Consider the following 13,184-nt stretch of genomic DNA (forward strand, 5'->3'; position numbering starts at 1 on the left):
CTTAAAAATGTAATGTTGCCATTTTTTATTTTACAACACACTCTGCCTGCAGAGTTTACGTGATTGTTTCGAAAATGTGTTAAAAACAATCAAGAGGTTTGATTTGAGACGGTTTCAGTGGTCAAATGAAAAATGTATACAAAAACATTTCCAAACAAATCCAAATCTTTCATACCACAAATTGTAAAGGACAGCCACACACTCACACACACATACAAACGCCTGGCATGTAATCTGTAATGTAAAAGTACATAAATTGCTGTTACTTGCATTATGGTAATTCCAGTGGTAAACATTTAAATATTTTCACAATGACTTGTTTGTTAGAACAAAGAGGCCTTCTTTGTTTTAGATACAATGTGTATTGCGAGTGTATTTTAAAAAATTTTTTTACAGCACCATGTATTTAAAATGAGGTTGTTCAGAGTCAAACTCCTAATTCAATGAAGGTCATTAAAGTTTGGACTCTCACAGAAGATTCCCACTGAGCCTTCCTCGGTTTGCCACATCGCCTCGTCGCCACACCTTCTCTCCTTGCTCTCTCAGGTCGGTGTGACCTTCATCTCCAGCTGCCACCAGTGCACTGACCCTTCATGCATCTGTCACCCGCCAGTCCTGGCTAAGGCTCACATTCAGCACTACATAATTAATCGCACAGCGTGTCTACAAAAAAAATAAATAAAATAAAAAATGGGGGACAATACTTGACTGCAACTACCATATTAACATAAACCAGCTGGATGTCACATTAGCTGTAAAGCGGGGGCGATAATTAAAAATGATCTTGGCATGAAGGAGTAAATTGGTCAGTTTGAGGATTAACTGTGAAATGACTTGGATAAAAATGAATTGCACCCTCTGGTGCCTTAGCTCGGATTAAATGCCACTCAACACTCCCAGTTATGAACAAAAAGTGTATTACAAGTGGAACAAGTGGCTCCACGAAGTTTCCATTAGCCTCCGCTATTCGAAGCCCGAGTCCTTTTTAAACCAAAATCTCAGTGAGAAAGATATATCAATACAAAATTCTGGGCAGGACTTTGAGGAATTTGGGTAGACACAAAGCGTCCAGGTCATCCATCTTCGATATGTTGGTGTGTGTGAGAGAGATCTTTAATCCGGCTTTCCATCATAAAGGAAAAGGTGTCGGTGTAAACAGCAGCCCGTCACATTGCGCCGATTGAAGCAGGGCACAACCAACATCCCTGTGAAGCGTTTAAACGGATAGCGCTGGGATAGAGATGCGTGCCAGCCTCAATTACCAAAGCAAAAAATAAATAAATTAGCCTCCCGGCTCCCTCATCTGCTGCCAATTCAAGCCTCACGAAGGAAGCCTTTGACTGAGATTTCCAGGGATAGGAATCAAGGTGACCCCCTCCCTCACTTTCATTGCTGCGGAATCGTTTTCAGATACCTGGTTCTCGTGGCGTCTGGCTGAAAAGGAAGTGAACTTTCGCCGGTGGCCTGAGCTGGTTGACATGCCTCCAGTGAGCGAGGTGGCATCAAAGCCCTCCGCTCCACTATGCGTCTGTGTCAACCTGTCAGTTCAGCCGCCATGGGGAAGCGGGTGAGGAGACGGAGGCAGATTTCTGTATTGTGCATCCATCACGAGTGTTCAGTCCTCGACTACAAAACCTCACGTCTGCTGACAGGCAACACCTCGCAACATGCCTTTTGAACAGCAATGGACGTCATGTTTTCCTCCTGGGTCGCCTCCCCCCCCTCCCAACCTTTCTAAACCTCACGTTACGTTGACCGTCTCTCTACGCTCCATCTTTTGGAGAGAAAAAAAACAAAGTGTCAGGGGGTTTCATTCTGACCACAACCTCTCAACCGAGCAATTAATGCGGCTCCCTCCCCATGTGAATCATTTAGCTCTTATCTCAGGAGCATGTTTACAATATTCATCATGTTCCTCTTACTCGTGCCCCTTGCAGAGTGTGGGGAAAAGTCACCGTGGTTAAAAAAGGTAGAAGTGAGGGCAGCAGAATGAGGATAAAAAAAAAAAAAAAAAAACTGAGAAGAAACCAAGCCACCACGGGTTGAGTGCATGAAAGACAGTGTGGGTTTAGAACATGTCACGGTGGTTTCTACGAGGTAAATGGTGCAACCTTCTGGGTTTAGACTTCGACGTAAAATCTGCCGCCGAAAAGCCTGCGTTGGAGGCGCATGACTGGACCACTTTAAACTCTGGATTGCAGTGGATCTGAAGAGCACTGGTTGCTATCTTCTCGAACAGAGCCCACCCTCGTCCCCTGCTGCCCGGGGGAGTAAAGCAATGCGAATTAGCATGATCGCACTTTGGAGGCTTTTCAAACGTCAGCTTTGTTATTTCGGATCTGCAGCACACAGAAGGGGTAGAAGTGTTAAGTGGCGAGGGTGTGACAAGTGACAAAGCTTCATCAGAGGAAGTGAGCGGGCCAAAGAAAGGAACGGGGGTTGAGGGGATAGTTCACGACAAGGTTGTGACGTCCAAGGGCAAGGGGGAAGGGGGTGGGGGGCACAACCCTGCAGGAACCAGATCAGACATCCACCACAGCATGACGTCCCTTCATCACAGGATTATCCTCAAGACATGAAAAGACGTGCCTATCTCCAATCTGGAGGCAATCTCTACTCCCTAGATTCTTCAGCCACCTGATGCCCTTGACGCATCGGCCCACTTCCCCCTGAAGTCTTTGTGTGCTTTAGATAAGCAAGAGGATAATGCATATGGGCCTGTCTGATGAGCACCATACCTGTGAACAAGGACTTTACGAAGTCCATTCCACAGAGGGGGGAGAGCTGGTCGTACGGTGGCCAACTGTCTGCTTTTCAACGTGAAAGTGGGTATAAAATATAGGGGCGGGACAAAAGAAGATTACCTAGCAATTTCAAATGAACCATTTGTGATGAACCAACAGCATTAATATACCGATCCGTTGGTTTAGTCCTGCTTCTCCATTTGCAAGCTGCAGACAGGAAGCATGCGATTGCGTGTTGATGGCAAGGATTATGGTTTTATATTGTTCAAAATGAAATTGACAGAAGTCAGTAATCCAATGCGAAGCAAACAAAAGACACTGGGGATAAGTTCAAATTCATTTGACCTAAAAAAAAAAGAAAGAAAGAAATAACAGCGCCCTCTGAGAACATGGCTCATGCTTCCAGGAAACAACACGGTTTAAACTGTACAACACCAAGAAGAAGAAAAAAAAAATAGGACACAACGAACAGCTTAACGGCCGGCTGCTCACTACCTCCGGTTCTCTGTTGGTCAGAGGCTATTTTACTGTATCCAAAAATACACAGAGCGGATTTAGCCACAAAGTTTCATATCCAGAGCCAGCAGCCTATAACCAAAAAAAAAGGAGGGTATCCATGGAAATGCCTGCTTTGTTGTCTTCCTCGGTTTCCCTTGAATTACAGCGTCGGAGTTGGCTTTCAGTTTTCGGGATTGTTTTGCAGAATCCTGAGGCACAAACATGACCTGCATGAGAAAAACTCAGCTCTTCCCTTGCTCAACCAAAGGGGGCATGTACGACGAAGAAGCGTGCTGCGCTTGTCTTCTTCAACCCTTGTGGCGAGCAGCAGAAAACATTTATTACCACTCTCTTCTGCACAGATAAGGTGTCTGTTTATTCAGAGTGGAAGAGATAAACCCTGAATGAAGCATTGTGGGGCACAGCTAGATGGAGGCATAGGGGGGCGAGGGGGGGGGGGGGGCTGGGGTGGACAGAGGGGACAGACAAGGAAGCAGCTTGGTTTTTCAATGGCTTGTATGTGTCCACGTGAGCAGATGGCATCTTTTGGAAACACCTCCCGGGCTCAGTTGGGAGACTGCAGGGTTCACACCCCATGCTCTAGCTCCCCTACAGCCGCCACCACCATTACAACCAGCAGCCTTTCCTGCTTCCAACCCCCCCCTCCTCGCACTAATCCATCCCCACTACCGGACTGCTAGTGTAGGGTTATCTAATGGGAATGATCCCCAGGAGACGGAGCATCCGATCTACAGTGCAAGAGGTCTGGTTCTGCGAATATAGAATGGACGATTTAGCAAGACAACAAGGCAGTACAGTGGTCTGATGCCAGGGGCAGAGAGACACAGGGGGGTGGGGGGGGGGGAGTTGACCCCCTCGGGTGAAATTGTTCAGGGGCGGACTTTCCCCCTTGTCTTTCTTCAAAAACACTCAATTGTTGAGTCAAAGTGTGGGACAACTTTTAACTGACACGTGCCCTCGTCCGCTGTGCCCAACGCAACACGACCGGAGGTGTTCGGACGTCTTTCATAAGCATTTAATGATTGTTTGCGTTTGTTTTCTCTAAAAGTTTTGTTTTCTTAACAGAATCTCGAGGATCGGTAGGAGCGGCCGCGCGAACACAATAAATAACACAGTACACGCTGTGAGGAGCAGCGGTGCCGTTAAAGAGGCTCGGTTCGGTTCACGCTCCCGTCCATATCGACGGGGCGTCTCGTCGGGCTATCAGGACTTGGACCTCATGTGCATTAATGAAACATACGGTTTTAGCAAACGGACGTGGTCACAGTCCCCTTGTTTCCTGGTATCCAAGCAGCTTTCCCGGAACTCACCTTGGAGGAAAAAAACAGCGGAGAGAGTAGTTGCACAAACGCGGAAAGTCCCAAAATTGAAGAGCCCGCTGGTGAAATAGCAACAAAAAAAAAAAAAAAGAGTCCGGAATCAAGTTCACATGTTACTCACCCCACACGTCCAGTGAGGGGGGGGGCAAAGGCACTATTCCGTAGAAAACACAGGGTAACGTTACTTAAATTGCCGATAAGTCCATTCCCGTTAAAAAGGCGACCCGAGCAACTCCTCAACAAAAGACTCTCCGGGTAGGATATCAGCGACTTTCTCCACGCCCAGGTACCGAGTCACGTGGTCATTTCCAGGTGTGTGTGTGTTCGTGTGTGTGTGTGCGCGCGCGCGCGTTTCCGAGGGTCTCCGAGAGCCGCGGCTCATTAAGCAGCAGCAGCAGCACACCTGTGGGATGCGCTCACGCGTTCGCCTCGACTGTCATCGCGTCTGAGAACCCGGGAGGCTGAACGTAGAGAGGGGAGTGGAAAAAGGGGGGAGGGAGGGGGAGAGGGAGAAGCGCGTGCTCCATACCGACGCGACGGCGTACGGAAGAGAACGAGTCCCCACCCACTCCGCGCTCGCACAGCCGTTGTATGCGCGTGTACGTACCGCTCGTTTGTGTGTGTGTGTGTGTGCGTGCGTGCGTGCGTGTTCCAGACCGAAAGCGGCAGCCAACTAGAAGGAAAAAGGGAAACAAGTTGTCCGTTTGCCGACGCGGTGCCCAAAGTGCGGTCCGCCTACCGACGCGGGGTCTGCGGGGTTGGTTTCTCCCGGTCGTCGCCCAAAGATAAATCCCACCAGAATACATTTGCTAAAGCCTTATTGTTCTGGTATGTGATAGCAAGACCTTTTCCATCATAATAAGAGTGCTTACTTAATGGTCCCGAGAGCATGGCCGAGTTGGGTGAGTGCTCGCAAGCAGCTAAATGGAATTCAGCCATCCTTAATGCAATAATAATTTTTCTTTTCTTTCTGTGACATGTTATTCTGAATTATTATTCAGAAACAAAGTTGTCTTTACTCAGAACAACAGACAAACGTCACTTTGGACAGCTGCACCAAACTGCATCTCGCGACCAAAACTGTCCGTCAGTCGCCCAGAGAAAGATGCATCGCTGTAGAGCTTTTCAAATGTCATGTTTTGCTCCAAGCAAAAGCCTCAACAGCAACACTATTTTAGCATTGAAATTATTTGTATCACAATTCTGGATCAAAAAGTGACCCTTCATTGCTGATACACACAAATGACACAAATTGTACTCCGATCATTGATGCTTTACTTGTTTCTTTACAGTCTTTGTGCTGTTGTGATGATTTTCACCACAGCATGCATGATTTTATTCTGTTGTTCTACTCTGCTTTTAAAAACAGATTTCATTTTAAATTGCCAGTTTAAAGTCAGTTATATTTGAATGCAATGATTGGCACACTTTTGCAGTCAAATGAACAGCTAAATTAAAATACTATATGAATAAACCATTGGAATTACATTCAAATGAACACAGATTACCGTGAGAAGGGAATATGGGGATTTGAGTAGCAACTCATTTCACTGAGCCCCATTTGACTACATCCTTACAGGAGCTGTAGTAGGCTATTAGCTGTCAATATAAGACCCATCATTGCTGTACCTTGGCGGCTAAATCGTTTATCACAAGAAGTATAATTTTGAAGCTCTTTAGTCGGCCCGAGTTGTTCAGAAGTGGAATCTTTCATTGCCGCTTAGAAGGTGTGACAAGCTTTGAATTAGCCATATGTTTTGGTCTTCTTTAGTAACAAAAAAAAAGAAGAGACGGGTCCACAAGGCGCTCTGATTCCTCTGATTTGGGCAAAGCGAATGCAAGTGCTACTCAAGCGTGATTGGCTCCATCATCACCCAAGAGGTCGCATGAGTTGCTCCCGCGTCATGCCTCGTCGTGTGGATCCGGCGCCGGCTCTGTGAGTGATTTATGGGCATGCAAATGAGGCTGTCTGTTCAGGAGGGGGGAGATGTGCTGCCTTCGACTCGATGGGACCCCATGGAGTGAAGACAGGGAGACCGACCCGCGCGTGGGTGTGAGTCAGTCCCCGACTGCTGACACAAGCACGGTCGCTGGCAGAGATTCGCACAGCGAGATGGGGGAGATGGGCCTTCGCGGGGTCCTCACATTGACTGATGAGATCAAGGAGGAACCAGGCCAAGCCAGACAAGTGTCGGTGCAAACAGACACTCAAGAGACGAAGCGAGAGAGACAAACACCTCCCCCGCTCACACACAGGGCCGGGAGAGTGGAAAGTGGGTTGTTTTGGGTCTGACTTCAATGTGTCCAAACCTGTTTGTCTGAAAGGGTAATGCTGAGTCTTGAAAACCACCCGCGGGCCATGTTGGTAGCAAAGTCAAAGCGCCCTGAATTCACCAAAGTTGAAAATAAGTTCCCTTTTGTTCTCATAGATAGCCTGACTGTGATGACATTTTGATCAATGTGCTTATACCTGCCTGCCGCTTGCCTCTATGTAGCTTGAATAGTGATGATCTGTTATCACGCCGGTGTCAAACGGCACCATTTATCAAGTGTCCCTCAGCCGGTCCGGACTGTAAAATGTTTTGAATGTTAACACGTTATGCCACCTAATTTATGACACAGCGTTTCAGTTGTCCATGATGATCAGATTCAAGGTTCACGGTTCAGATTCGGTTTGCCACGTGGGTAGACTGCCCCCTATTGGTGACAGCTGGTGTTGTTTCAACAAATAACCAAAAGACCAACAAGCAGAACACACTGCTTATTTCTGCAATTCATATATACATATATATATATATATATATATATACACTATTACTACTCCTACAAAGACAAAACCAGTGACATTGCGTGTTAAATATATTCAGCATCTATACTTGCTGGAGGTAGTTAAAGTACTGTGTTGTTGAACTGCTTTTCACCATTTTGTATCTCATGTTTTCTGTGTGTGCAGTGTTTGTTCAACAAAATAATTAAATAAGACAAATGCCATGAAGATAATCCAATACCACAGCAATAATTAGCGCCTCTCTGATTTGGAGTTATTAAGTTTTTTATTGCAAAAATAATCTACGACTTCCATTATTTTGTACTGATGCTGCATCCACCATGTGTAGCTCTTTACATTGTGTATAATAAAGAATTGTGGAAATATAAGTAGGAGCTTATCAAGCGCATGCCTCATTAGCAAGTCCATTTCTTAATCATTCTCAATCTTGCAAAAATGTGTGCATGTGTCAAATCCCATTTGGTAAATAACATACAGCAGTTGGTCTTGGTTTTAATACAAAAATGCATTTCTGTCCCATCACACAAGTCACTTCTGGTACAGTTGGCCATGATAATGATAGATCGCTCTTTGTACCTGAACGTGACACATTCTAAGGATTTCCCCCCTCCGTTGTGCTCTTCCCATGCATCTGTGTTGTCTGTTGTCTAGATCACTTCTAGTTATTGTATCACCAGGGGGAGGTTGCCAGTTTTACTGTAGTGGCAAACCTAAAGATGCAGAGATAACAGATGGAGCAGCTCACAGACACAGGAAACCGTCACGTTGGTGAATGATAAAGGTGTGAAGAAAGTCTCAACTGGTAGACAGCGGGAAGTTATTTACAGCGTAAGTAGCACTTTGATTTGAATAGCTTCGTGACCTGCCTAAGTGGCTCCTCCAGCTGTCAGTGCGACTTGCGTGTAATTACACAGGGAGGGATGTCCGAGCGGCGGCTACTCAGTGCCGGTGGGTCTTGAGTCGCCGCCAAAGCATGCGCGACAAGGAGACATCAGGTTTGGCATAAAGCGGACAGGCGGGCCCGTATGGTGCCATTCTGACTCAGTCCGGGGATAACCACACGCTGGGAATAGTATGGGTGGCAGCAGTGCGTGGGTGGGTGTGAACACTGTGCAGGCATGAGTGTGTCATGGAGAAAGAAAGATGGATTATTTGAACTAAAAGTTTGATGTATAAAGACACTGTTAGAAAGTACCTCACACACCTGAAATGTGTATACACTATTCCGTATATTGTGACTCTGTGGCATTGGAGAGAGAGAGCTGAAATACCCCACGTAGCAGTCTTTGACCTTGAAGTTTAGGCACCGTGAGCGACATTTGTCTTCTCTTTATCAGATTTCCCCTTGCGGTGGCTGAGCTGTCCCTTTTACCCAAGAAAAATGTCATTGTTTTCCTCTCCCTGCTCATAACACAATCTAATCACAGTTTCCCCAGCTCATCCCGTAACGTCCAGGTGGCCCCGGCTCTGAGGAGCAACAGAGATGCTCTCAGCATCAATAAATGCCCTTAACCAGGCTAATAAGATGTAGTGCAGAATACACAATGGCTATGTGTTTTGGGAGAGAAATACACACCCCCCCCCCTCCCCTGCATGCACGCGCATCCATTCCCCACAGTATCAGTAAGTCTGTAAATGTGTGATTATAGGGAGAGGGCTGCACTGTGTGGTATAAGCTGGATCAGTCTATTGGCACAAACACGGTCCACCGTCTCAGCTCACAAGCTCACATTTCACACAAATACAGACAGTTACTTAGCCCACTGCCAGGTGCTCCCAGTTGTGTAAAATATAGTTTAGATTCTGACCTGTGTAAGCATTGATTTTGGGTTCTTTTCTCTCTCCCTTATTCTAGGCCTGTGATTGGTGGTGCAAGAGGGAGATAGCTTTTAGCAGACTATGGGCAGCCATCTCCCTTTTCGAATGGCATGATATTATGTTGGCTGATCAGCAGCCTGTGCTGAATGGCAGGAACACCTGCGCCATCTGTTACACTCTATTTTCATCTCCCAGCAAACCGTCGGGGGGGGGGGAGAGCCACGGCCTAAAGGGACGCGCTGTGTTATTTGTTCAACAGGTCAAGTTTAAGCCTTGCAGAGAGGGACCACCAAACCAGATCTTATTTATATGGCACGGCCCACGGTGACTACAAAAAAAAAAAAAAGACACTGACATTGACTGGGCAGAGCTGGTGATAAAGGAGAAAATACTAACTCAAGAAAAGTAATTAGTGGAGATTATTACTGTCACAATCGTTAAATGACAATAACGTAATGTTACCCTCAGAAGGCTTCAAAGACAGGTTAAAGGGATCACCTTGTGATTTTAACTCTGTTCGTGTGCTTCGCAGGTTCGAGGAAAGAAGAAATTTGTGCTTTCCAGGTGAGGATGAAACAGGCTGTGCAGGATTCATTCCAGATCACTCGGCAGCAAACGCGGTGTAATCCCCCTTATCTGCGTACTTACCTGTCGCTGACAGGGATCCGAGCCTACCTCTATGAACCTCGTTGGCCTGACATTCTGGCGGGAGCAAATCCCCCGTCTAATTTGTAGGCCGAGGCAGCTTTAACACCTGCCACGTCAACGCTTATCTTCTGAGCACCCAAAAGCCTCCGAATCATCCCACGGAAGCTTCACAACAAGTGAAAGGGCTCGTAATATCTACACGGTGAACAGTACAGTTTGTGTCATACCATGAACACACAACATGCAAAGTGCTTACTCAGGGTTTATGGTCTGATCGAAATACTCAGACATATGCTTTCTGTGCTGATAAATCTATTTTTGTTACTATGCAATAAATGGCTGGTCCTGTTACTACTACTGCATTATGATATCGCTCTTCAAACAATAATCTTAAATCCTCCATTAAAACTTGATTGTTAATCCTCACAAAGTGAATCCGGGCAGGATTATAGGTGTATATTGTGTTTGATTTTTTTTTCTTTTTTAATTTACGGCTCTGTAATCCTAAGAAACGTTTTACATAATAAAATGAGAATATGACGTGAGGAAATGGGAAATAATACTACTTTGAAGAGTAAGATAACAAGCCTTGTCTCTACTGTGGAGATTACTTCTTTAATGCTGTCTCTGGGCTATTAAATATTCATGGTCATATGCTCCCCGTGGTTAATAGTCTAAAGTCGTCTGTGGCCCAGTGCCTGAAATTAATAAGCTTCTGCAAACATTGAATTTGTTTGAGCGACGTTATGAAAGGTAATCCATCACACACAGGGTCTGAATTGAATAGCGCGCGTACGAAAACGAAGGGACGACTCGTTTAATCAATTTCCGGTACGGGCTTTTTTTTTTTTTTCCACTCCCGTTTTAACAAGCTCAGCACCCACCGTGAAACATCTGCACAGCTGCGTGTCCTCCCGAGGTACGATAAGCTGTGGTGTTGGGAAGTGTGCACGTATTTGTTTTGTCTCTCTTTTCAAAGTAACTCAAAGGGCATTTGCAGGAAGTCACAGCAGCGAGCAGGTGAGAGAAGTTCAATTATCGAGGCCTCGTGCGGGTGAGAGTCGTGTCGTGGTGCCTTAATTCAAGTGAAGCTCATGTTTCTGCTGCTATATCGTAAACGTATTTAAGCCGTAATTAATGGCGTTATAACTGCAGCTAACCGACCGAGATAAGGATGTTGTATAAGCTTTATTCCGAACGTGGTATCAATTGAATAAGTGTCTGCTTGTTCTTCCGGAGCAGAGTGCATCCAAGGGACCGTAATAATTAAATTTGGCTTTGTCAACATTCCGACATTCTCTATGTGACGTTTTATATTCCCTCTGTTCGTACGTTTCTGATATTTTTTGGTTACTTTCTAATTCAACCGGCCTTTAAAGGGCTCGAGGAGAAGGCTTTTGGTGACATCTGGTGGTGTTAAACGGTAACAGCACTTTGTGGGAAGCACAATGAGCAGAGGGACGTTTCGGCCGCCGGTTTTTTGAAACACTGAAAAATGTGATTTTACACCACAATCTGACACGCAAAGAGGACAATCCTCTCCCGCCACATCAACACTGGGACACGTTGAGTTTTTACCCGAAGGCGTGTTTGCCGTCTTTCCCAAACAGGATTTAGCGATTACAAACGATATCGACTGGGCCACCGTATCAGCCTCTCATGGCCGTTTTGCCTCCTAATACTTAAAATACGTGCATCATACATTGGTGTGAAAATAACGTACACGTGTAATGCACGATGCATCATTACATCGGTTTGCCTTTAAATGAACGAGAACGGTACGGACTTAAGGGTGAACATTACAATGAGTGTGTGTGTGGGGGGGGGGGTCACATCCCACGATGCATTGCGCGGGTAGCTGAAAAATGTATTTAAGCTTCAAACAAGCAAACGACGTAATTACTTGCAGGTGGTGTTAGTCGACTACACACATTTCACACGTGCACAGACACGCGGTTTGGGATGTCGTGAATCCACACTGTCGCACCGTAACTGAAGAACGTGTGTCGCGGCATGACTCCCCCGTCGGCGACGCCGTTACGTCAGCTTTGCGCAGTGGCAGTATCGTAGCCGATGAGGTTTATCCGAGGCGCGATTATTGCTAGTTGAAAACTTTACCCAATACCCCGCCTTGACGACTTGCAATATAGTCGGCAATGGCAATTTTTGACGGTCTCTAAGGAGACTGATACCTCTGTAGAATGAAATTAATACTAAAATCTATGTCTAGACTCTCACCACATGATGCGTTAAATTATGCTGTCTGTAATTATCAGTGACTATTGTGCAACTGTTAACTTCATGATTACTCCACTATAGGCTTTACATTAATTGGTGGAAAAATGTCATAAATTCAGGTCACATTGTTGTGGAATGTAGTGTATATTATTTAAGTGATCATCTTCATTGTTAGTATTCTTGTACATACACCTTGTGTATTTGCCCCTTTTGCAAATCACAATTTATACAACATATAACGTATACACATGTCTGTGAATGAGTGCATCTGATTGCAACTGATACTCTTTATTGTTTACATGTTGTTTATATTCATCGTGTAAATTTGCTATTTTGGCACAATAACTAGTCTGGGAACGAATACCGTTTTATCTTAGATTACAACGTGTGCGTGTGTGAGTGCGTGCGTGCCTGCCGAAATAAAAAGTTCCGCCCACTACAGTCACATGGCACGTTAAACGTGAATCCGAGGCGTGATTATCGCTGTTTGACAGCTTTAGCATCGCAAAACCTCTTCGTAACCACCTCAAATCTGATTCCTCTTAACCAGACACTGATAAGGAAAGTGACATTAAGCTGTTTTCCCTCTGTATTACGCAAACGTCTTGCACACCCTAACCGAGGGATGTAGGGCTCTGACACATATCCGCGTGGATGACGGTTGGTCGTCAGCTTTGCGCAGTGGCAGTATCGTAGCCGATGAGGTTTATCCGAGGCGCGATTATTGCTAGTTGAAAACTTTACCCAATACCCCGCCATGACGACTTGCAATATAGTCGGCGTTGGCAATTTTTGACGGTCTCTAAGGAGACTGATAAACATGTCAAAGTTTTTACTTGAGAGCAGCCCTTAAGATGTATCGCGTCATTCCTAAAGCGACTGTGTCGCACTAGTGTCTTCGTCACTTCCGCTTACAATTTTCAATTTTATGTGTATTCATTTGCTTCCGTGTTGTTGCGTTTTTTTCATGTCGGATCGTTTGTCGTTGGTCATTTGTCTTTGTGTGTCAAAACCACCACACGTTTCCACCATTACATTACAATGAGGGGATTATTGATACATCTTTGTTTTATTTACTTATGCTATATTTTCCTCACGCTCTGTTCCCAT

General features: G+C 45.5%; 1 protein-coding gene and 2 non-coding genes across 4 annotated transcripts in view; 2 read left to right on the forward strand and 1 right to left on the reverse strand.

The window, feature by feature from the left end:
• Positions 1-5,032, reverse strand: part of plxnb2b (plexin b2b) — a 94,972-nt gene extending 89,940 nt beyond the window's left edge. For both annotated transcript variants that reach the window (XM_062562837.1, XM_037452422.2), the window contains exon 1: positions 4,574-5,032. The gene's annotated coding sequence lies outside the window, so the exon portion shown is untranslated. The remainder of the gene's footprint in view (positions 1-4,573) is intronic.
• Positions 5,033-11,880: 6,848 nt separating this feature from the next.
• LOC119196775 (U4 spliceosomal RNA) lies at positions 11,881-12,021 on the forward strand. The gene has a single exon (XR_005114359.1). It is a non-coding gene; the product is annotated as a U4 spliceosomal RNA (small nuclear RNA).
• A 723-nt stretch (positions 12,022-12,744) lies between these two features.
• On the forward strand, positions 12,745-12,885 carry LOC119196779 (U4 spliceosomal RNA). The gene has a single exon (XR_005114363.2). It is a non-coding gene; the product is annotated as a U4 spliceosomal RNA (small nuclear RNA).
• The last annotated feature ends 299 nt before the right edge of the window (positions 12,886-13,184 follow it).

Source organism: Pungitius pungitius, chromosome 6 (genome assembly GCF_949316345.1).
Source record: "Pungitius pungitius chromosome 6, fPunPun2.1, whole genome shotgun sequence".
Lineage (NCBI taxonomy): Eukaryota > Metazoa > Chordata > Actinopteri > Perciformes > Gasterosteidae > Pungitius > Pungitius pungitius.